Source organism: Elephas maximus, chromosome 3 (assembly GCF_024166365.1).
Source record: "Elephas maximus indicus isolate mEleMax1 chromosome 3, mEleMax1 primary haplotype, whole genome shotgun sequence".
Taxonomy (NCBI): Eukaryota; Metazoa; Chordata; class Mammalia; order Proboscidea; family Elephantidae; genus Elephas; species Elephas maximus.
This window is the reverse complement of record NC_064821.1, coordinates 130,125,610-130,147,971: the sequence shown is the minus strand read 5'-3', so window position 1 is coordinate 130,147,971 and position 22,362 is coordinate 130,125,610.

Genomic DNA, 22,362 nt, shown 5'->3' with positions numbered 1-22,362 from the left:
TCATCTGTACTTCATCAGACAAGTTCGTGACCTCTGTAGAATTACTATAACTCCTGCAGTTCTTAAGCTGGTGTGGGGGAGTACGTGCAATATTATTTTATCATTTGAAAATTTTACTAGAATAGACAGAAACAAGAAAACACACTCTGATGTTGAGTACATGCTCTCAAATTAGTGCATATAAAACTAAAAATATTGAATGACATGACTTTTATCCCTCTAGGTACCTTAAAAAGAAGCAACTAAAGAGAGCTAAATATAACCATAGAGTTTTATGCTAAATGTCCAGAATCTAAGGGTTAGCTTCTACTTTCTGTCTGGAGGTTCGCACAATGGGGAACTCACAAGCCTTATTTCAAAATTTTCTAGTTATATGGTAATGACAAAAATATGTAGTATTTTTCCATAATTTTTTTTTTCTTGCCAGACAATGCTCATTTTGGAAGTTTGTTTTCATCCCACCTCCCCCTAAAATTCCTGTTGAATGAATTGTGTGCAAGACATTACTAGGGTATTACTGCGAGCAGAGGTCCCTTGAAAGTGGTGAAGTAAGTCCAGTTGCATCTCCATCACTCAGCCTGAGAAAATTCCATCCACAGAGCTGATTCATGCTACTTCTTTGGATCTGCTACTGGCAGCACAATAAGGGATGAATGAAATAAGCACTCAGCAGCTGAATGCCCTTAAAGACCACTTGGGAACTTTATTTGGTGCCAAATAAAGTGACCTGCCAGTGTCAGCTGCGGGAAGCATATTGTACTGGGCTCTGCAGTCTGTCCCAGTTGTCTATTCATTCCTGAGGAAATTTTCAGGTATTGAATTTTAATCCATGATGCCCAATTATAATTTGGGACCCTTTTACATTAGACACTGGGCTTCGCCCCATTTGGCAATTAAACCAGAGCTGCCTAATACATGATTTTAATTTCCGGAAAGCAGGTGCTTCCTTTGGTCAGTCACCAATCTCTGATTTTCCTTCTTTCTTTAGCTTAAGCTATTTTTATTTGTAACCTCCACCCCTTTCTCTAAGTATTCAATTATTGTTAGATTATTGTCCTGTTTTAGTTTAGTGTATAGGGGCTCCAATAGGCTTCTTTTCAAAGTATTTATAGCTTAAAATACATTATGTGTCTATTTGATTTCCACTTTGTAATAACTTATATTACTTTTTAAAGTAATCTGAATAAAGGCTTGTTTATAACAGTACCCAGCACTTGCAATTATGAAGCCGGGCCCCTCAGGAATAACTATTCGGTCTGTGTTAACTTTCTTTGTCTCCTATTTTTAACCAGTTCAATTAGAGGCTTCTCTAACAATTCAAAAATGATTGCTGTTGAGTTTCTTGAGGATGCATGTGTCTTCTCCAAATAATACTTTATTGTTCAAAATAAGTATTTGAGAGAATTCCATATAATATGAGAAACTCAAATAAAAGGAATCAAATATAATAAGATATTGATTTTGGGGAAAATATTGTAGAAACAGGGCTTCAAACTGGTTCGACCCCCTTCTGAGAACTTGCCTTTGTATATTTGGATTCAGCATATCTCAGGTGGAAAGGCAAATTCTCAGCTGGGAGTCGAACAGGAACGAATAGATTCAAAGCCCTGTGTAGAAGTCAAATCCTATCTAAAAATAAGTACTCCTTCAAAACACACACACACACACACACCCACGTGCTTAATTCTAAGATGGTGTGATCTTACCCTCCAAAATGACTTTGTGCATGAATTAGTTTAAGCAAACACCAAAAAAAAAAAAACAAAAAACAAATCCCTTGCGGTCAATTCCTACACATAGCGACCCTAAAGGACAGAGCAGAACTGCCCCATAGGGTTTCCAAGGCTGCAAGCTTGACAGAAGCAGACTGCCACACCTTTCTCCTGTGGAGTAGCTGGTTGGTTCCAACCGATAACCTTTTGGTTACCAACTGATCACTTAACCCCTGTGCCACCAGGGCTCCTCAAGCAAATAGCAGTAGAGCCAAAATAGAGGAAATTCGGAAACCAGATGTCTGTTTGTGCCGATGGTGACTGCTTCTTTATACCTTCCATTGCTGTGAATGAGCTGCCTATTTGTTCTTTCCATTCACACAAATGAAATATAAATACTGAAAAATCACTGCTGTGATGGTCATCAGAAAGGTTAAGTGAGATATTTAGTAGTCATAAAAATAGAGAGACCTAAATCATTGGTAAGGGAGGTGAATAAAAGGGAGAGGAAGAAGAAAATTAGATGGGAACAGAAACATAAAAGTTATGGAGGAATATGAAGGGAGAGATGGAAAGTTGGAACAAGGGAAAAATAAAGAGGTGCTTCTGTTGGGCACTATTTGAGTGCTATCATCAATTGGCTTAATCCAGCCATCAAGGCTGTTCTCTGCAGGTGGAGGCCACAGATATCCCCACTACTTCTCTGGACTTCCCTACCCCTGCACGCAGTCACATAATTAGCCAAGGATTAGCAAACCCTGATAGCTTTCACTGCGACCATGTGCAAATGTTTCTTTTAAAAAGAACAAATCAACCAAATTCTGAGTCTGAAAAACACGAAATTAGAGAGCTTTGCAAAAACCCTCTGTTGCCTAACAAGAGGGTTTATTAAATATTCCACTTAAAATAATTAGCCCTCTTAGAATATAATAAATATAATTTGATTTAAACAAATATAAAATTTTATGAGGTAGTGTTTCTCAAACTATGTTCTAAGAAACTTCTATATTCTGCTAGATAATTCAGTGGCGCTTCCTTAAGAAAGTACACCCTCGTCAAAGGCATTTCGAAACACTGCAAACCATATTGCCCGTTGGGTGGGTCACAGTGCTTCTTTACCATATTATAGTAATACAGTGGAAAAAAAAATTTAATTTTGTCGAACTCAGAATTTTGCCCAATAATGCAGCTATGAGACTTTTTTTCTCTTACAACACTGCTAATAATTTGCATTCTCTAGAACACAGCATCACGAAGCAGTGTATTCCAGTGATAGTAATTAGGAGGGTTTTTTGGTGCTCGTTTTTGTTCTTGTTTTGAAATGTAGAATTAGTGGAAATGCTGGCTAGATCTGTTTTGGGACCAGTAATATTAAGGCTTAATAAATCTGTTCAATGTGCTGTTAATTAAATGGGATGTGAGCCTTATACCACATGATGGTCATTTTTACTATGCCTGTTGACTTTTCCCCATCAGACTAAGCACCTTAAAGGCAAGGTCCATGTTTTGTTTTCCGTTGTATCTGAGAGCTTACATCATCCTTGGCACATTGTAAACACTCAATAAATATTTGTTGGGATGAATGAATGTATACTATAGTAAAAAAAAAAAAAAAACCTACTGCCATCGAGTCGATTCCAACTCATAGTGATCCTATAGAACAGAGTAGAACTGCCCCATAGAGCTTCCAAAGAGCACCTGGTAGATTTGAACTGCTGACCTCTTGGTTAGCAGCGGCAGCACTTAACCACTACGCCACCAGGTTTTCCATATTATGGTAGACATTTTATAATCTACGTACATGACTACAGTAGAATGTCTGTTTAAAAAAGTAATGGCTTGGCCTCAAAGTAAAAATAACAGAAGTAACAGTGAAAATGACTGAATTGAACTGCTCTTTAAGAGCTTTGTCAGAGGCCAATAAATTCCTCACCAATTATTCTATTGTATGCTGTGTCATTGCTCTGGTTAGCCGGTCTATTTGAAGTCAACGTTCATTCTATTCTGTAATTTTTCAATTTGTTTTTAAGTCTTTATATCTTCAATTATCTTCTGATAGCCTTTTCTTACCTGCCATTTACTTTTTGTTGAAAGACTTCTTAAAAGCAAAACGATCAGTGAACTCCATACATCATAAGGTGCCCAGAAAGCGTTGTGAAGAGGCAGGAAAAGGCAGTGACATCCTGGGGATGAGGAATTTGTCAAGTAAAAGAGGTAAAAGAGCTAAGATGTTTGATTCATGCAACAAATATTTAAGAGTGTCTATTTGGTACTATGCATAGTGAATAAAATATTGAGAATTCAAGGTCGGCCAAAAATATGAAATATTCATAGCACAGATAGAATTAAGAACTAAACAAATTTTAGTCACCATAAATTCAACTTATACTCTAGAATGTCTTGATATTTTTAGAGCACTGTGTTGATGGGTAAATAGTTTTTCTTATCTATTGTCCTCTGCTTTTATAGAAATCTATCTTTTCTATCTTGATAAAGCTGCCAAATTTCCTTAAGCTGTGCAATATTTTGTAGGCTAGGACAAAAACCACTTAATGTGATTCTGTCGTATAAAATTTAAAGCAGTTTTAGTTACATGAATTCAAAGCAAGAGCTGTTCAAAAGTCTACCCCAAAAGAGTTTAGGCTTAGAGTTAGTAAACTACACTTCATGGGCCAAACCTGGCCCACTGCATGATTTTCTAAATAAAGTTTTATTGGAATACAGGCATGCCTGTTATGTGTTGTCTATGACTGCTTTTGTGCTATGGCAATAGAGTTGGGTAAATGTGACAGGAACCATATGGCCCGCAAAGACAAAAATATTTACTAGCTAGCCCTTTACAGAAATTATGTGCCAACTGCTGGTGTAGACAACAATTGGTTTTGAGCAAATTAGATCAAAATGCTAATTTGGGTAAGAGCAAAATAATGGATAACTGGGAAAAAAAAAAAACATCTCCCTTTGTATATGATTTTGTTCCTATATTTGAATATGATATGAATATTATTCTGGGAATTCTTATTTTAAAAAAGTAGTATTCTACACTTGAAAGATCTGAATCAGTAGCAATTGGAATTTCATATAATACCCTGGTGCTCTTCCTTTGTTCAACATCTATAAGTTCAGATATGAAGAAACTGGAATGACTAAGTTTTCTAGTAGTACTTTTCAAGCTGGGAACACAGAGCTTGTCTCAGGAGGTGGTGTATCATAGTGGCTGTTGTAGCCAGCCTCCAAGATAGCCCCAGTGATACTTATTTCCTGGTATTCTCCCCCCTTGTGTAGTCCCATTCTAGACAAAATAGGACTGACTATAAACAGTAGGATGTTGCAGAAATTATGGACTTCTGGGTTTACGTCATAAAAGACGTTGTGGCCTCCATCTTGCTCTGATTGAATCAGCTGCTATGTGAGAAGACACACAAGCTGCTCATTGGAAAGGCCCATGTGGCAAGGAACTGAGGCTTTTGCCAGCAAGGAATTGAAGTATTTTGCTAACACTCTTGTGAGTGAGCCATTTTAGAGACACACCTTCAAGCTCTTGTCAAGTCTTTAGATGACTGCAGCTTCTACTGACATCTTGAAGGTACTCACCTGAGAGACGCTGAGCCAGAAGAACCCAGCTAAGCCACTTATGAATTCCTGACCCATAGAAACTGTGAGATAATAAATGTTTACTCTTTTAAGCTACTACTTTTTACAGTAATTTGTTATGAAGCAGTAGATAACTAATACAGTGTATAAGAATGTGGACTCTGATGTCAGACAACTTGTGTTTGAATCCTGGATATACCACCTGGCAGATGTGTGACCTTGGGCAAATATACTGAACCAGTGTACTTAGCGTTCTCATCTGCGAAAATCAGAATATAATTGTCTCTATTGTATAGGATTACTGTGAAAAATTCAATGAGAGAATGAATGAAAAGACTTTCTGGAACATAGCAATTGCTAAATAGATGTTAAAAATTATTTACTTTTAATTATTATTAGAATTGATTCCAAGTACCCATTCAAGAATCCTTTCATACCTTTTTGGGGGCAGGGGGGACTGAGTGTATACATATTAGAATTTTACAGGACTATTTATATCCTTAAAATAAAATAAAAAAATATTATTATTTTTTATTATCCTACATTTTCGAGTCTATAAAACTTAGAAGATGTAAAATGAATGTGGTAGATCAGTAAAGCAAGTTTTTAAGAAGAGAAGATGTCGTCAATATAATTGTAAATAAGATCTAATAATATTAACAATAGAAAATGAAGAACAGGCTGTTACTTAAGAACATAGGTAAAAACTATAGTCTAACCCCAGTCACAAATTTTAAAAAACAAAGTGACAAATGTAATTTTTTGTCTAAGTTGCTAAAGCCTAAACCACACATATCTTTTTTTTTTTGGAAAAATTAAAGATAAATAGCAAAATAATATGATTCTTTGCAGATTGTTTGAGTTATCTAACCCTTCTTTAATCCAAGGGATTATTGAACAAAATCAATGTTCATTCAAACACACTTACAAAATCTGTTGTGGGTTACCAATATCATCAGTTACACCTGTTTCAAATTTATTGCTTTCACTCAGGTTAAATAATAAAAGGGTTCGTTTGTCCCACCACGTGTATATACACAAATTTAGCTTTCATCGTTCTCTACAACTTTAATCCAGTGATTTATGTTATTTTAACGCATATTCAGGGAACCTGTTGAAGAAACTCATGCAGACAGACAGAAGAGCTAGATGAGGTTAATAGGATGTGTGGAGAATTTAAAGCTGGTTGATTCAGTTCAGAGTAAGTTAAAAGGAAAAAAAAAAAAGTAACACTGTAACCCTCCTTGAGGTTCTAATCATTTTAATGACTTCAGCAAAAGAGAGTAGACTAAGGTCAAGAAAGTTCAGAGACAATGATCCCTGTTTCTAGAAATACCTTACACGGAAGAAAAGCTATTTCTTCAGATTTTCTTTTTTTAACAGTGGAAAACACTACTATATTTTTTTCTTAAAGAAAATCTGCCTTTAAGAAAAACTCATTGCCGTGGAGTCAATTCTGACTCATAGTGACCCTATAGGACAGAGTAGAACTGCCGCATAGAGTTTCCAAGGAGGGCCTGGTGGATTCAAACCGCTGACCTTTCAGTTAGCAGTCGTAGATTTTAACCACTGCGCCACCAGGGTTTCCAATTTACGTTTAAGTCATTATGTTAAGAGTTAAGTGTGAGATTTCAGAATTCTTTATTTTCTTTGTGAAATCGTTGTATTTCACTTAACAAAACAATAGCCAAAACTGAGAAAAACTGGTAAGACTTTTTTTGTTTTACAGCAACGTAATATACTACTGAGATTCTCAGACAGTGAATTTTCAGATATAAAGAAATACTATAATTTATCTTGTTATTGATGATTTTGAACATTTAAACACATTCAGTTCAAGGCTTGTGGAAGTAAAATATTCGGATATAGGGAGGAAAAATCTCTCCCAAGAGAGTAAAGCCCATTCCACTCTATCAGGTATTTCATTCCAACAGCATTCTAATCTTTACACACATTAAGAACTTTCTTTTGTAATATTGTTTTGTTTAGTGTAAAAAGTATTTTAACAAACATGCTGTTTTCTATTAACTTCTTTCCAAACACAGAGGACAAGTGGTAGCTTGATAAGAATATTTTAGTGCTTCATTGAACCCAATATGTAATTCTAACTATTTCCAACCCTATTTTGTTATAACTTTCATGGTTTAATGGAACACCTTGGGACACGAAATGTTTTGTGTTTATTAACTTTTAAAGAGGAAGAGAAATGCTACATAATTATCAGCATTTGGGATAGACTATCCAGTGCTCTACATTTTCTTCCTGATTGCACACGTGATATGGTTCATACATAATGACAGCAAATAGGAGGTAGATTTCAGTGCTGTGCAATAGAACTTTCTATGATGATGGAAGTGTTCTGTATCTGTGCTGTCCAATATTGTAGGTACTATATATATGTGACAATTCAGCATTGTGGTTAGTGCAACTAAGGAGCTGAATTTTTAATTTTACTTAATTTTAGTCCATTTAAACTTAAATAGCCACATATTGTAACTGGCTACCATATTGGATATTGCAGGACTAGAAAATTCCTGAGCAGAATACAAAAAGAACAACTGAATCCATTATAACCGACTTATCTCAAATTCTAGCTCCTGATATTCTTGTCTCACATTGTTAATAATGTCCAAACAGATACTGTTTGGGTTATTTTTAAATACTATAAGACATATTTACTGTAGAATGTACATTACTTGAAGGCTTTTGCGTATAAAGATACTAGGAGATTTAAATACTGTTTGCAAAAATTTGAGCATCTCAGATAAAATTAAATTTAAATTTACTTGTTTCAAATTTATGATTTTGGAATGTAACTGAATTTCGTCTTTGCCTCAATACCATAATTAGTTTGAAATTTCTGCAAACTGAAGTATTATGAATTATTTTCAGGATACATAAAATGCTATCGGATTGTAATTTCCTATCTATATGAAAAAGCAAAATATTTTAAGGATAACACTTAGCCTAGTAGAGAGATCAACTGGGCACAAAGAAGTCACACTTCCCTGTTCTTTCTTTCTTCATGTCTTCTGCAGACAGACAGTCATATTTGCTTGCAAGAGAGAGATGCTTTGTTCCAGGCAAAATGTGCCTGGAGATAGCTAATATCATTATTTTAAATATTGCTTTCAATGACTTTAGTTCCATGTGCATTTGTGGAGACAGTGGAGAAGAAGTGATGGGGTATGATCAATGCAAAATTTCCAGTAGACTCTTACATTTTTATAAACGACCGTGGTTTAACTTATTATGTTAATATATACACTTTTTCCTTTATTACTCAAGTTGTGAAATTCTTAAATCCTCATCTTATTCTTTTCTAGTTTCTACCATGACTTGTTACAAGGCTATGGTGATGCATTTGAATTCCGATATTTACATTTTGTTTCTAGTTAAATGGATAACTTAAGGTTATTTTAAAGCTATGTCATTGCCTAAAAGCAATCAGGAACAATCTAATGGAAACCAATGTGTGTTTGTGGAAATAGAAACATTTTCAAAGTTCATAGAAACATCCTGAATTCTCTTCCTTCTAAAACTCTCTGTGAAATTCTTTTTTTGTTTTTGTTTGAATTTATATATGCTACCAAAACCAGACAGCATGAAATCTTTCGGCACTCTGAATTCCTTATTTCCCCTTCTCAATTTATTGTTCTCCATAGATTAGCTGTGCCAAGCTGCGGTATCTTAACTATTCCAGCCTCGAGTCTATTCTGCACTACCTGTCAATCACATCATTCCATGGTATTTCACTGCACACAAATCAAGTTTGAGTCAAGTCTACTTCTAATCAATAGATCCTTATAGATTGTTTTAGTGTACCTAAATCACTTCCCAGAAAACATCTTGCCATCTCATTTCTAATGGGAAAACAGCAGATGAGATTTCAATCTGGGCCACTGAAGAAGAAAGGCTAATGTACTCTTCGGTCCTTCAGGGGCCTAAATTCCACATAGTTCTTATATGAAGTGGGGAAATGTGTTCTCAAGCAAGTCATAGACACACAGGTTGGGAACATTTTAATTGGTGGCAATGTGGACTGAAGGAAAATGCCTAAAGTCAGTGCATGCTGCCAGATTGCTTCAACCCTGCAGAAAGATGGTACATTGGCCCAAACCTCCACAGGGAGGCCAAGGCAAGTAAGTTCTAAAAATAGAAGTGCCTTTTTGAAACAAAACTGCCTGGGGATCTTTTCTCTCTTTAGTAAACCAACAGCAACTGTGGCTACTAACAGTGCTTTGAATGTCTTAATAACACAGTTCATTTCTCATCCTTATTCCGATGGTATTTATTGCTCTAATAAGATTGTTTAGTAGTACTCTAAGCAGCTGTTCTTAACAATCTGTCCTGTTCTGTAGCTAAGGGGAATACTGACAAAATTTATATTTATATGTTGTACTTTCCAGTTAACAAAATACTGTCACATAAATCATCTTATTTAATCTTTATCATAGCACTGTGAAAGAGTTAGTATGTCCCTGATTCACAGATCAGGAAATTGAGGCCTGATAGGTTAAGGGAGTTGCCTGTGTTCAAACAACTGGCATCTTTGAGATGTATCTTTAAGCATGGCCAGAAGATTCCAGAACCAGCCTTTTTTTTTTCCATTACCTATAGGCAGTTTGAATCTGCCAGGCACTCCTTGGAAACTCTATGGGACAGTTCTACTCTGTCCTATAGGGTTGCTATGAGTTAGAATTGACTCAATGGCACTGGGTACCGGGTTATACAAAATTGGTTACTGATATCAACCTTTTCATTTTTCTGATATTTTAAATGAAAATTTTAGCTCTGAAAAGAAACGGTTTTTCATCTAGGTGTCTCCTAGACAGATTTACACTGTTCCTCAGGGCACACTGGACGTTAGCATCCTGTACTTGGTATAATGTTAAGTTCTATCTGACTTGTGATAGAGATTACGGAAGGTCATTTACTTCAGGAGTTTTTTCAGAGCCAGATATAGACCAGAAGCAAGTGAGCCTTTAGTCCTCAATACCCTTTGAGACCACTTTCTGGACTGTGGTGGGCAGGGGCTAAGATGGCTCCCAGGGCTCCCCTCCTCCTGGCATTCAAATGCAATTCCCCTCCCTTGAGTGTGGGCTGGATCTGGTAAGACCCTTTTAAGGAATTAAAAAACAAAACAAAACAAAACAAAAAACCAGTTACCTTCAATATACCAACTCACAGCAACCCCATTTGTGTCAGAGTAGAACTGTGCTCCATAGGGCTTTCAATGGCTGATTTTTCAGAAGTAGGTGGCCAGGCCTTTCTTCTGAGGCATGTCTGGGTGGACTCGATCTGTCAAACTTATCATTGCCTTTTATTATCAATATCTTTATAAATCTTTGTCTCCGAGTGTTGGCATGAGAATGATAACAGCAAATTACACGCCGCAACATTGTACATAATAATTATTACTAATGATAAGACAAAAAATAATGAAGGTGGCTGTAAGTGTAGTTCATCATAACTCGAATGCATCATTAAGTCAGAGACTACCTGTATTTGTACACGATGGTCCTATTTTAAGATGTTAATCCTCTCATAGAGGAAATTTCTTAAGAGCAAAAGCAAAAATGTTAGCGTTTGACTTAAGTTTTATTTTCTCCTTAGATCTTAGTTTCCCCATTGAAAAAAAAGGAAGTTATTAGCTGTAAATATATAACTGCCTATTCTAAGTCACTAAAGGAGGTATACAGTCATGCCATCTGTATCATGGGTGTCATATTAATTAGACAGACAAAACAAGTAATGGCTTATTCTCCATTCCTTGAGTTTCTCTTTTATTTATCTCCTCTCTCTCTTCTTTTAGGCACTGCTTTCCAATAAAGAGGATGGTAATTAACCCCAGGTGTTATTGTCCTATTCCTTAAATAATCAAAGATTGCCACCGTAAGGTGAAACCGTAGCAACTTGAACACCAGGAGGATGTCAAAGAAAAGCAATAAAAGCCATTCTAAAATATTTTGTAGATGCAAAAATAATCTATTTGCATGATAATAACTGACATGTAATATCTTAAAATAGAAACCAAATTACAATGATTTTCACTAGATACTTCTGAAATCCTATGGGTGACATGAGCCCATTTCCTCTGTCACTTTTCTGAAGAGAATTGTAGAAAATCCTGTAAACAGCTTAACATTCACAGGTCATATTGAGAAATGTGTATAGATATTGACAGTTAAATGCAACGTATCACAGCACCAGGCATAATATGGCATCCTTCTAGCAATAAGCTGTCGTGAATCAAAATCAAAAAGTCAAGTTCTGCTCTGATAAAAAAAAAAAAAAGATATGGAAATAATTGTTGAATGAACAAATGAACATATGAATGAATGAATGAATTGCTTTCCAAGGTTACAGGTTTATGAATGAAAATATTCATTTTTCTTTAATAATATTTAAAGTTCTATGTGTTGACCACCTGGATTTAGAAGTTTAATACAATTTAATCCAAAATAGGAAGAGCAATTTTCTAAATACTAAATGGGTAGTAAATATGAAAAAAAAAAGTAGTATTAGTGAAAAACAAAAATTTGGATGGGATTTAAACAAAAAGGAAAATCAATGCCAAGAGAAAAATGATTTAAAAAAAAAAAAGTGAGGTGTCTTAAACTCATTTGAATATAATTTAACTTTAAAATTTATATATTTATTCAGACAACTAATATTTATTGAGTATGTATTAGGGGTCAGGAAACCCTTGTGGTGTAGTGGTTAAGTGCTATGGCTGCTAACCAAAAGGTCCACAGTTTGAATCCACTAGGCACTCATTGGAAACTCTATGGGGCAATTGCACTCTGTCCTATACGGTCACTGTGAGTAGGGATTGATTCGATGGCAAAGGGTTTGGTTTTGGTACTAGGGGTTCAGCTACTGTTCAAGGCTCTAGGATTGCAACAGTGAACAAAAGTGACAAACCACAGCCTCTTGCAGTTCTTTGTGGAGGAGGAGCACCTGAGTGGAGGCCGCAAGACAATAAATATAAACAGAATAAATAACCAATATAAACTAAATGGAGGCAGACTGAAGGTGGAGGTGGTGTAGGATGTAATATCAACCTGTTGTTGTAAAATTTTTTTTTAAACTGAGCAATTCATAAAGTTTACCAGAAAATTAATATCAAATTTGCTGAGATTATCTTAACCAATTGAGATATCTACTAGGAAACAGCAGCAAACAATAAAGGCTCTCTATATATTGTAGTTTTCAGCTGAGGCTATATAATTTAATAGTTAGGGCTAGGTGGAAACAAATAAAATTTATTTACATTTACTGGGCATAATAAAAATTTAAATGTGTTGGGATATAGAAAAGGTTTCTATTAGGAAAAAAATGGTTAATTTCTCAATCTTTGTTAGTTGTTCAGTACATGAAACATACACAGTTTGGCTGCAATTGTTTCCTTGTATTCCGGTAAATAAAAATATGCAGAGTGGAGTGGAGATACATATGTGTATATATATGTCAATTTACATATGTAACAAAGTTACTTGTGTTTCTAATTGAATTATATTTCTTAGCAACCTAAGAGCCTCAAAAATTTTTCATTAGTGTTTTAACTGTGCACTTCCACCCTAAAGGTTCTCCTTTTGCACAATTTAGTTTCCCTCTCTATTTTATAAGCCCTACCTTCTATTCATTATTTATAAGACTGTATTTTTCTTTGCAACCAGAAATACACTGATGATTGTGAATATTGATTTGCCTTCTTGGAAACCCATTTATACATGTTTTTCTTATACCTTAAAATTATTAGTTAAAATAAATGTTAGCTTCTTCAAGAGAGATTTGAATCAGGAATGTTCTTAAATAAATGACGCAAACCTCTGTATTTTGTGGGTTGCAGATTGGCACAGAAAAGGCATGCAGTTTTTGGCTGAGCATAGCAAAGTAAAACAAATCAGAACAAAACAAAATCTTGTTCTTCTAAACTCTGTATATTCTTTGCTCATATTAGACCTGCACCAGGAAAGAGAGTGTTGATCTTCTCACGGTCAAAAAAAACCTGTTGCTGTTGAGTCGATTCTGACTTACAGCCCCATAGGGCTTCCAAGGAGTGGCTGGTGGATTGGAACTGCTGGCCTTTTGGTTACCAGCTGAACTCTTAACTACTGTGTCACCAGGGTTCCTTTCTCATGGTAGTCCTCCTATAACCAAAATAATATCAGAGGAACAGGAAAATTTAGATGGGATTTAAACAGAAAGGAAAAACAATGCCAAGAGGAAAAGGATAAAAAAAAAGTGAGTTACCTTAAACCCATTTGGACATATTTAACTTGAGAGTTTATGTGTTTATTGGGACAACTAATATTTATTGAGTACCTACTAGGGATCAGGTACTGTTCAAGGCCCTTGGATTGCATCAGTGAACAAAATTGACAAAGAACTGCAGCCTTTTGCAGTTCTTTGTGGAGGAAGGGCAGCCAGGTGGAGGTAGAGATACGATAAGTATAAATGTAATAAATAAACAATATAAACTAAGTAGAGGCAGGGCGAGGGTGGAGGTGGCACAGGCTGTAGTATTAAAAAGAAGGTCATTGGTAGGTACCATCGAGAAAGTAACATTGGAGCAAAGTCCTGAAGGAGACAAAGAAATTATCTCAACAAATACCTGAAGAAAGAGCATTGAGGCAGAGGGAATAGCTTCAAAGAAAGCCCTAAAGCAGGAGTGTGTCTGGTACATTCAAGAAACAGCAAGGAGAATGTGTGAAACGGGAGTCAAAGGGATGAAATCAGAGAAGAATGTGTGTGGGAGGGTTGGTACAGATTATGGAGGGACTGGTAGGCATTGTGGGGAATTTGGCTTGTACTCTGACTCATGTTTTAGAAAAGATCATTCTGGATGCTATGTTGGGAATATACTGTAAGGAAACAGAGACAAAAATAGCTCCCTGTTAGGAAGTGCCTAGAATAATCCAGGGTAGAGATGATGGTGCCAAGTAGACATTTTATTCTTGTTCAACTTTTAAACACATCTCCATGTTCTTTCATTCCTATTCTTGTTCTTCTAGAATACATTTCTTATCTCTATCTTAAAAGACCGTGTACCACATGCTCCCCACATTCTCCTTTCCAATCAAATTTTTGTCCTTATCATCATCATCATCATCATCACCATGGTTGTTCACTTTATATGTCAGTTGTGGCCAGTTGTTGGGTCAAACACTAATCTAGATGTTTCTGTGAAGGTGTTTACATGATTAACATTTAAATTAATTAACCTTAAATAAAGTAGATTACCCTCCATGATGTAGATGGGCCTTATTCAATCAATTGAACGGTTTAAAACAAAAACTTATGTTTCCTGAGGGAGAAGCAATTCTGCCATAAGGCTGTCACATAGAAATCCTGTCAGAGTTTACAGGCCACGGCATGGCCTACCAATTTCAGACATAAGACTGCTGGAGTTTCCAACGTGTGGCTTGACCTGTGGATTTTAGACTTGCCAACCCTCACATTCACGTGATCCAATTTCTTAAATAAATACATCTCTCTCTTTGTGTATGTGTGTATCTATGTATGATGTATGTACGTATGCGCGTGTGTGTGTACGGATATATATATATAATCCTATTTGATCTATTTCTCTGGAGAACCTTGACTGATATAACTACTATTATCATCTTCATAACCAAAAAAAAAGAAAAATCATAACCAAAGCATTTATTACTTAACTCGGTTTGAACAATAATAAGATTCTAAAGATTTACAAGTTTATTTCCACAATTTTCTTACGCTCATCAATTCTTTTTTTTTCCATCAATTCTATTTGATCCAAAAATATGTGTTGAATTCCGAATATGTGCAAAACTCTGTGCTACACACATTTTAAAAATAGAGAGAGCAGTCAACCAGACACTGACTATAGACTAGGATGTTTTAGGCTGCTACGGAACAGAACACCTTACTAAGTCTGTTGGTCCTCCCAGCAACTCTGTAAACTGTATGCTGTATTATTGCTTTTTACAAATGAGGAAAATGAGGCATAGAAAGGTTAAATAACTCATTCATGACACCCAGACAGTAAGCGATAGAACTAAAATTTGAGCTCAGCTATTTACAACTCCAGAGTCTGTGTTCTAGGCCATTCACAAAACTGCCGTCTACTGTCATAACCCTTTACAATATCAACACATGCTCTTTAAAATGCTTTGTTTATTCACTTGTTCATTCATTAACCTCCTACTGCTTAACACTGTTAAGCATTGTGGGACAATGCAGCTGCAAACCTATATGGTGTCTTTGTATGAATTAAAGGTGTCTCTTCCTCAAGGCACTTTTCTCTTTGGGAAAGTTGTCATAATCTGATCTTTTTAGAATAAGAAATTTAACTGCCGTTGTTGGAAAATCGTCATAACAAATGCACTCATTTATATTTGCAGGTCCAACGGTAGAATAAATGTGAAAGTCGAAATATTAAAGATGTTTATAATGTCAATAATGCCCCTTAGATGAGACGCCCTTGGGAAGTGCCTGATCTGAAGAGCTGAACATGTGGTCCCTATGTGAGCAATACAAAAGATACAAAACATTGCTCCCTGGAGATTAAAATTTAAACACCCATAGTAGGTCAGAAAACTCATTTCTTTTCTACAAGGCTTTTCAAAACTTTATTGATAGACTTTTTCAAAATCTTCTCACAAGAACTCAGATAATTTAGCAATGTTGAAAATTATTATTTGAATAGTAATAAGACTAATGTTTTGGGAGTACCATTCTTTGGAGTTTGTCTCTTATTTTTATCACTTCTATTCAGATCAAAAATACATAATGAATTCCTGTCAAGTGCAAAATTGTATGGTAGGCATATTTTAAAAAGACGGGCCATAGCCTATTGGGCACAGACCCTATACTGTGTATGCACTAGAACACTGTTGAACCATACATAGTGCCAATTCTTCATAGTGTTTATAACCATCACAACGGACATTAATCAGTTACCCACTTAGAAGAGTTTTTTTTTCCTCTCGCCAAGATCACAGTATACCTATGACATCAATTTTTATATTAATTAGCACTTATCCTCAAGAGATTTTAAAGTATGACTGGTTATTAATTTCATCTTTACAAATAAAGAAAAGGAAGTTCAGAGAGGCTAATGGTGGAGCCATGTTCAAAGTCAGGGGTTTCTGACTCCAAAGCCCACCGTGTCAGGCTGCCTCTCAGCATATGGTGGGAGGATGACCCAACTCCCACCCCGACTCCTTGCAGACAGAAAAATTGGAATTAAAGATTATGGAAATAAAAGAGAGCCCATGGCTAGAACAATAGACTAGCAGAGATCCTACCTGTGCCAGATTTGAGTTTAATTATGCCTGACCCAGACAAAACACAACTCCTTATTGTCTGGCAACCAATCCTATTGCCTGAACTCTGAACTACAACTTCGAACACAAGATATAGTGCAAGAATTTGCTGCATGCTTCATTTATATCACTTTTCAATCAGTGCTTGATTTTGGGCTTAGATACAGTGTTTCTGAAAAGGCAATTTGAAATTATCTGGGGGTGTTAAATAAGAATAATAAACACATACTGAAAGTTAACAATATGCCAGGTACTGTTATAAGCACTTTATTGTATTAACTCTTAAGAGATGAGAATCGGACTTTTTTTTTTATTTCAATTTTTAAGAGTTTAGGCCAAGTTGGAAATTACCTGGAACTGGAAGACAGGGTGAAGGAAGGAATATAAAGGAATCTTTGCATCTCAAAGTTTCCCAAGTAGCAATGTGGCCCTGAAGGCATTGTCAACAAACCAGTGGGTGATACCTTTCAGCCACAGAAGTAAGTGAAAACATGCTTATGAAAGGTGTTACAATTTTGTGTAATTCCTTCATTCAAAGGGCCATTTATTTTTTACTTACTCATGTAGTCTATTAATGACTAATTTGAGAAATAACTTTTGTTTGGCATTATCATGAAGTTAATACTTTTTCATAGCTGATAAAAAAATAATTTTTATCCCATTTTTTCTGAGTTCCTTTTCTTCTTCTATGCAAATACTCTGTTTTCCCTGTCTTATCGGAAGACACTCAAAAACAGGGGATACATTTTATACCTCTTTCAGATTTCTAGTGTTTATTTTACCATTTTACAATGCACATAGACGATTTCATTCATTTATTCATTGATTAGTTTTTGAGCATCTATTATGTGCAAGTGCTGGGTTGAGGAGGTAAAACGGTAAATCAGATACAATTTCTATTGTAAGAGTCATTGTTATAGAGGACAATAAACAGGTAATATCATTACAGTGGGAACCTTGGTGGCATAGTGGTTAAGTGCTACAACTGCTAACCAAAGGGTCGGCAGTTCGAATCCACCAGGCGTTCCTGGGAAACTCTATGGGGCAGTTCTACTCTGTCTGATAGGGTCGCTGTGAGTTGGAATCGACTCGCCAGCACTCGGTTTGGTTTTTAGTTTTATCATTACAGTATAAACATAGTAGGAGTCCTGGGTGGTGAAAAGGTTAAGCGCTGGACTACTAGCCAAAGGTTGGTGGTTCAGATTCACTCAGAAACATCTCAGAAGACAGGCCTGGTGATCTGCTTCTGAAAGGTCACAACTTTGAAAATCCTATGAAAAAGTTCTTCTCTGCACACATGGGGTCGCCATGACTCAGAAGTGACTCAACAGCAACAAACAACAACAACAAGTAAATACAATGTAGGGTATCACCAGGGTGCTCATCAGAACAGAGGGGGAGCACCCAATTCAGTCTAATGTGATCAGGGAGGATTTCCCAGAGAAGGTGATGAATATTCTGAGATCACAATGAAAGTAACAGAGGAGAAAGGAGGGACAAGTGGAGGGAACTGCAAGCAAGAGCCAACATGTCACACCTATTCAGCAGCAAGAGCTCGGTCTGTTCTGTGAGCTTTAACTATCTCATTACTGTTAGAATACTAAGAGCTTGCTTGATGGATTAGAGAGGTAAGCAGGGGCCAGCTCACTCACAAAGGGCACTCCGCCAGTGATTGCATTAGATGCTGATGAAGCCATATGCAGGTGCCATGATTACAGCTGGAATCCTGATAGGTGTGGCTAAAAAGAAGGTATCTACACAGACAAGTCATTAAGACAAACACCAAGTGCCTGTCACAGAGAACAAAAACAAGAGACATTGAAGTGTTCTCATTACAAGTTAATCCAGGAAGTAGTGTAAGACAGGTGAAGAAACCAGACGTCAGTTGTTTCTTAACCTGTCTGCTGTAGTTGTAGGAGTATTGGAAGAGAGGTGGAGACTGGTCAGTAGATGACTAATTTTCGTATTCTCTAAAAATGTTTGGTTATCATGTCTGTGACCTTCAGCAAAAGTAACCTGAATCTTATAAACTCTCTACCCGTACATAAGCAAAATAGCTTTTGTTCTATTTGCATTTTGCAAATTAAGCATCATCTGAAGGTATATATCCCACCACAAGCAGCTTTTGCTTCTCTCAACCTTTCTTGGCTCTGAAAGCGTTTCTCCAATATGAGCTAGGTACTGAACTTTGAAGAAGAGTCCACTGTAATAACAGTAAAGTTTAATGATGCATAACTTTGAGAGACTGACAAATTCCCAGCCAAAGTATTGATTCTTACAGAATTTATGAAGCACATGCTGCATTCTGTATCATTATGGTCCATTTTTGGCTGGAAGAATCATGTAAAATAGATTTTTAAATGAGTGGTAATAGCCAGACATAAAGAAGGTATTGATGTGTGTCATGAAGGGTGAAATAGCATGCCAGATTAAGGCATATAACAAATCAAAAACAACAGTACCCCGTACTACTACAAATGTAAATTTGCTTTTCCTTTTAATCACCCCTTCTATTTACTACTTTGCACATTTACAATTTGCTTTCTATAGACTTCTACTGAAGAGCATGAAAATGTGTAATATTTTTGCATAGTTGCAAATACTGCTTTCGGTGATACTAAAGACTCAGCAACAGGGTGCTTAAAATTTAGCAAAGTCATTTGCTTTTATATGTAAATAATGTCCTTTATAAATAACTCTAAAGGCGTATCATTTAATCTTTACTACATGCACAAAAATGGTGTCTATAATAAATCAATATTTGATATTTAAATATCTTTATCAATTCAACAATTTTATAAGACATACTGGGAAATTTTGTTTGTTTACAGAACCATTAAAAATTATTCTCCCTTTACAACTCTTAGGTAAGCTTTTTTCCTGTCCCCAAATGATTTCAGGGAAGAAGTCTCTACATCTAATTTATTTCTAACAAAGTATGGAATTTATTCTTCTGATTTTCTGCTGCCTCTTTTTTGCTGTGTTCATCTTCCTACCCGTTATGAATTTGTTTTTTTAAGAAACATTTGAAATGTAAGTCTTTTTTTTTTTCCCAGTTGACATTTTGTTTTGATACACGGGCGGGGGGGGGGGGAAGCAACTTCCAAAAACAGTAATTTAACTTTGATTTTACGCTTCACTTTGGAATACACGTCTATTAAATGCGTATCTCACCAACAGAGTAATCAATACAGATTGTGTAGTACATTACAAGGAAACTATGTCTAAGATTATTAGAAAAATTAAATGCTTTTAGTTTTGATTACTTGAGCAATATGTAAAAATTAACAGTTCAAACACCTTCATGCATCTGACCAGACTAACCTCAGTCAGAACTCAAGGTTGTGGCTGGTCTCCCTTCTCCCACTTTCTTTTCTTTCCCATCTCTCTGTTTCTCTCTTTAAGCAAAGCTGTATTTTTCTTTTCTGTTTAGCATTGGTCTGGTAAAAATTAAATTACCTGAAATCCTAATTTTACAGATTTACAGTACTAGGAAGACATCCACACTGAGATGGGGCACAGAAGGAAAAAAAAAATTGATTGAGTGGGTATGATTTCCTTGAAAAGCAGTGCTGTGTTTCCATTACATTTCAGAAACCCTTTTTTTAAGCTAGAAAGAGAGGTCACCTGGGTCTAACTGTGCTAGGGACCAATGGATCCCAACCACAAATCTCTCTCTCACACACCCAGAAATCCCATGAGAATCAGTTAAATCCTTCCTCGAACAGCTGCTTTTCAACAATTCAGGAGTTTATCAGCCTAATAAAAAACAGTAACTTGGCAGGAAGAAAAAGGCTGAGACTCTCAATAGACTCTTCTCAGGCCTAGTGGAGCCTGAAGAACTCTTCAAGGTCTTCGTCAACAGTGAACATAAGAGTGTGAGCTGGCACACTCATCTACACCACAAACAAGCAGCTGAGAGACCCAGAGAGAGGTCAGTCTTTACATAAACATTTTTCCCATGTGAAACGCAGGCAAATTCTAATAAAATAGGCCAAGGTCTGGATGGAAGATTAGCACAAAAGCTCAGGAACAGGAAAGTTTGTTCTCATCTCTAACCAAGTATCTCGCAAACAGGACCCATTAGCACATTACAGTTAACCTGTAGTTGTTTCAATTTACGGCATCTGTTTTTCACAGATTTCTCAATGGGACACCTTTTTTTAAGAACTACTTTTAGTTCAATTGGTTAATGTGCGGGAAGAATCAAAATTTTTAAAAAAGCTATGTATTTCAGAAGCATTTTTTTTTTTTTAAATGTAGCCACACTCAATAGATATTTAAAATGCAGAGGATGTTAATTCATACTTGGACTTCAGTTTTCCTGTTTTTTCCAAATCAGACCCAGTATTCAGCAGACCTTATAGGTAGACTGTACACATACAATGTGTATGTAAGTGTGCATAAATGCAGCATTTGGTTGTGACAAGCTAGTTTTACTAAAATGGAAGATTTAATAAATGAAATGAGGAAATATGCCAATGTAATAGCATATTAGATTTTGCAAATGAGCTATTCCTAAGGCAACATAAATTGCTTGGCTTTATATTTCCAGGGTAGTTCATTCATTTGACGACTAACATTCAGAATCCATCTTTGATCTTGGAAGACTCATATAAATCAAAGTACAATAAATACTTATACTTGGGGACTCAAAGTGACACTCAGACAAAGGATGCCTTCTGATAGAGTCCTTGGCCTCTTGGCTCTGCAGACTCATAGCAAGACCTGATTTCTGAGCTAGCCTTAAGTAGGCTTGGGAAGACAGCAAACTTGTCTTTTGGACTTTAAACAATGGCTTGTACTCATTTCCATCCCAGTTTTAGTTACTAAAGGTATACTATTTCCTACCTATTCCCATGTATTATTTCTCATCCTTACATCAACTTGTAGGATCAATGTTTCATTCCCATTCCTAGATAAGAAAATGAGGCTCAATGAGTTTAGTACTCTACTAACTGGCACAGCAGGGTCTGACTTCAAAGTCCCTCCTTGAGCCCATGACATCATTATGTCTCATCTTGAGGGCAGAGGCTTTACCTTGGAGTTCACACCCAAACTTGTTCTTCCTGTTTTGACTCTCCAGATTCTCTTCCCAGGAGTTTGGCTTGGGACTGTAATCTGATTATAGGCAATAATGAATTACTTTGGAGAAAATGGAAAGAATACATACTCCCACTTGCTCAATTAAATTTTATTACTAGAATTCCTATTTACTTTCTCACTGGGACCTTTTGGGAATGATGTCTTCACCCAGAGGAGCTGTAACAAGGACACATCTCAAGCAGCACGGCATACTGTCAGCAAGATAGTTGATCAGGCAGACAACATGACTGCCAGTTTAGCTTGCTGTTAAGATTAGCCATTTGTGTTGGCTCCACAATGTTGTGAAAACTCCTTTTAGCATCTTGGAGCTACAGAGCATGTGAGGAGAAATTTTCTTTATTTAGTTTTGTGAATTTTGGCCATTTGAGTTTCATTTTGAAACATAAACTGACATCTTTTGGGCTTGTAGCAGAATTTTTCCATTGTGATTTAGTCTGCCCCAAACACACTTGGTGGTTAGAAGAGCACAGCAATCTGATAAAAAAAATAAATAAATAAAAGTCACTAGAAATTAATATTTCCTTTAAAGACCGACTTCTGAAGTTTGACTTCGGGCAAGCCACTTAACTTCTCCAAGCCTTCAAATATAAAATAGTTGTCATGAGGATTAGATGAGGTAATGTCTGCACAAGGGG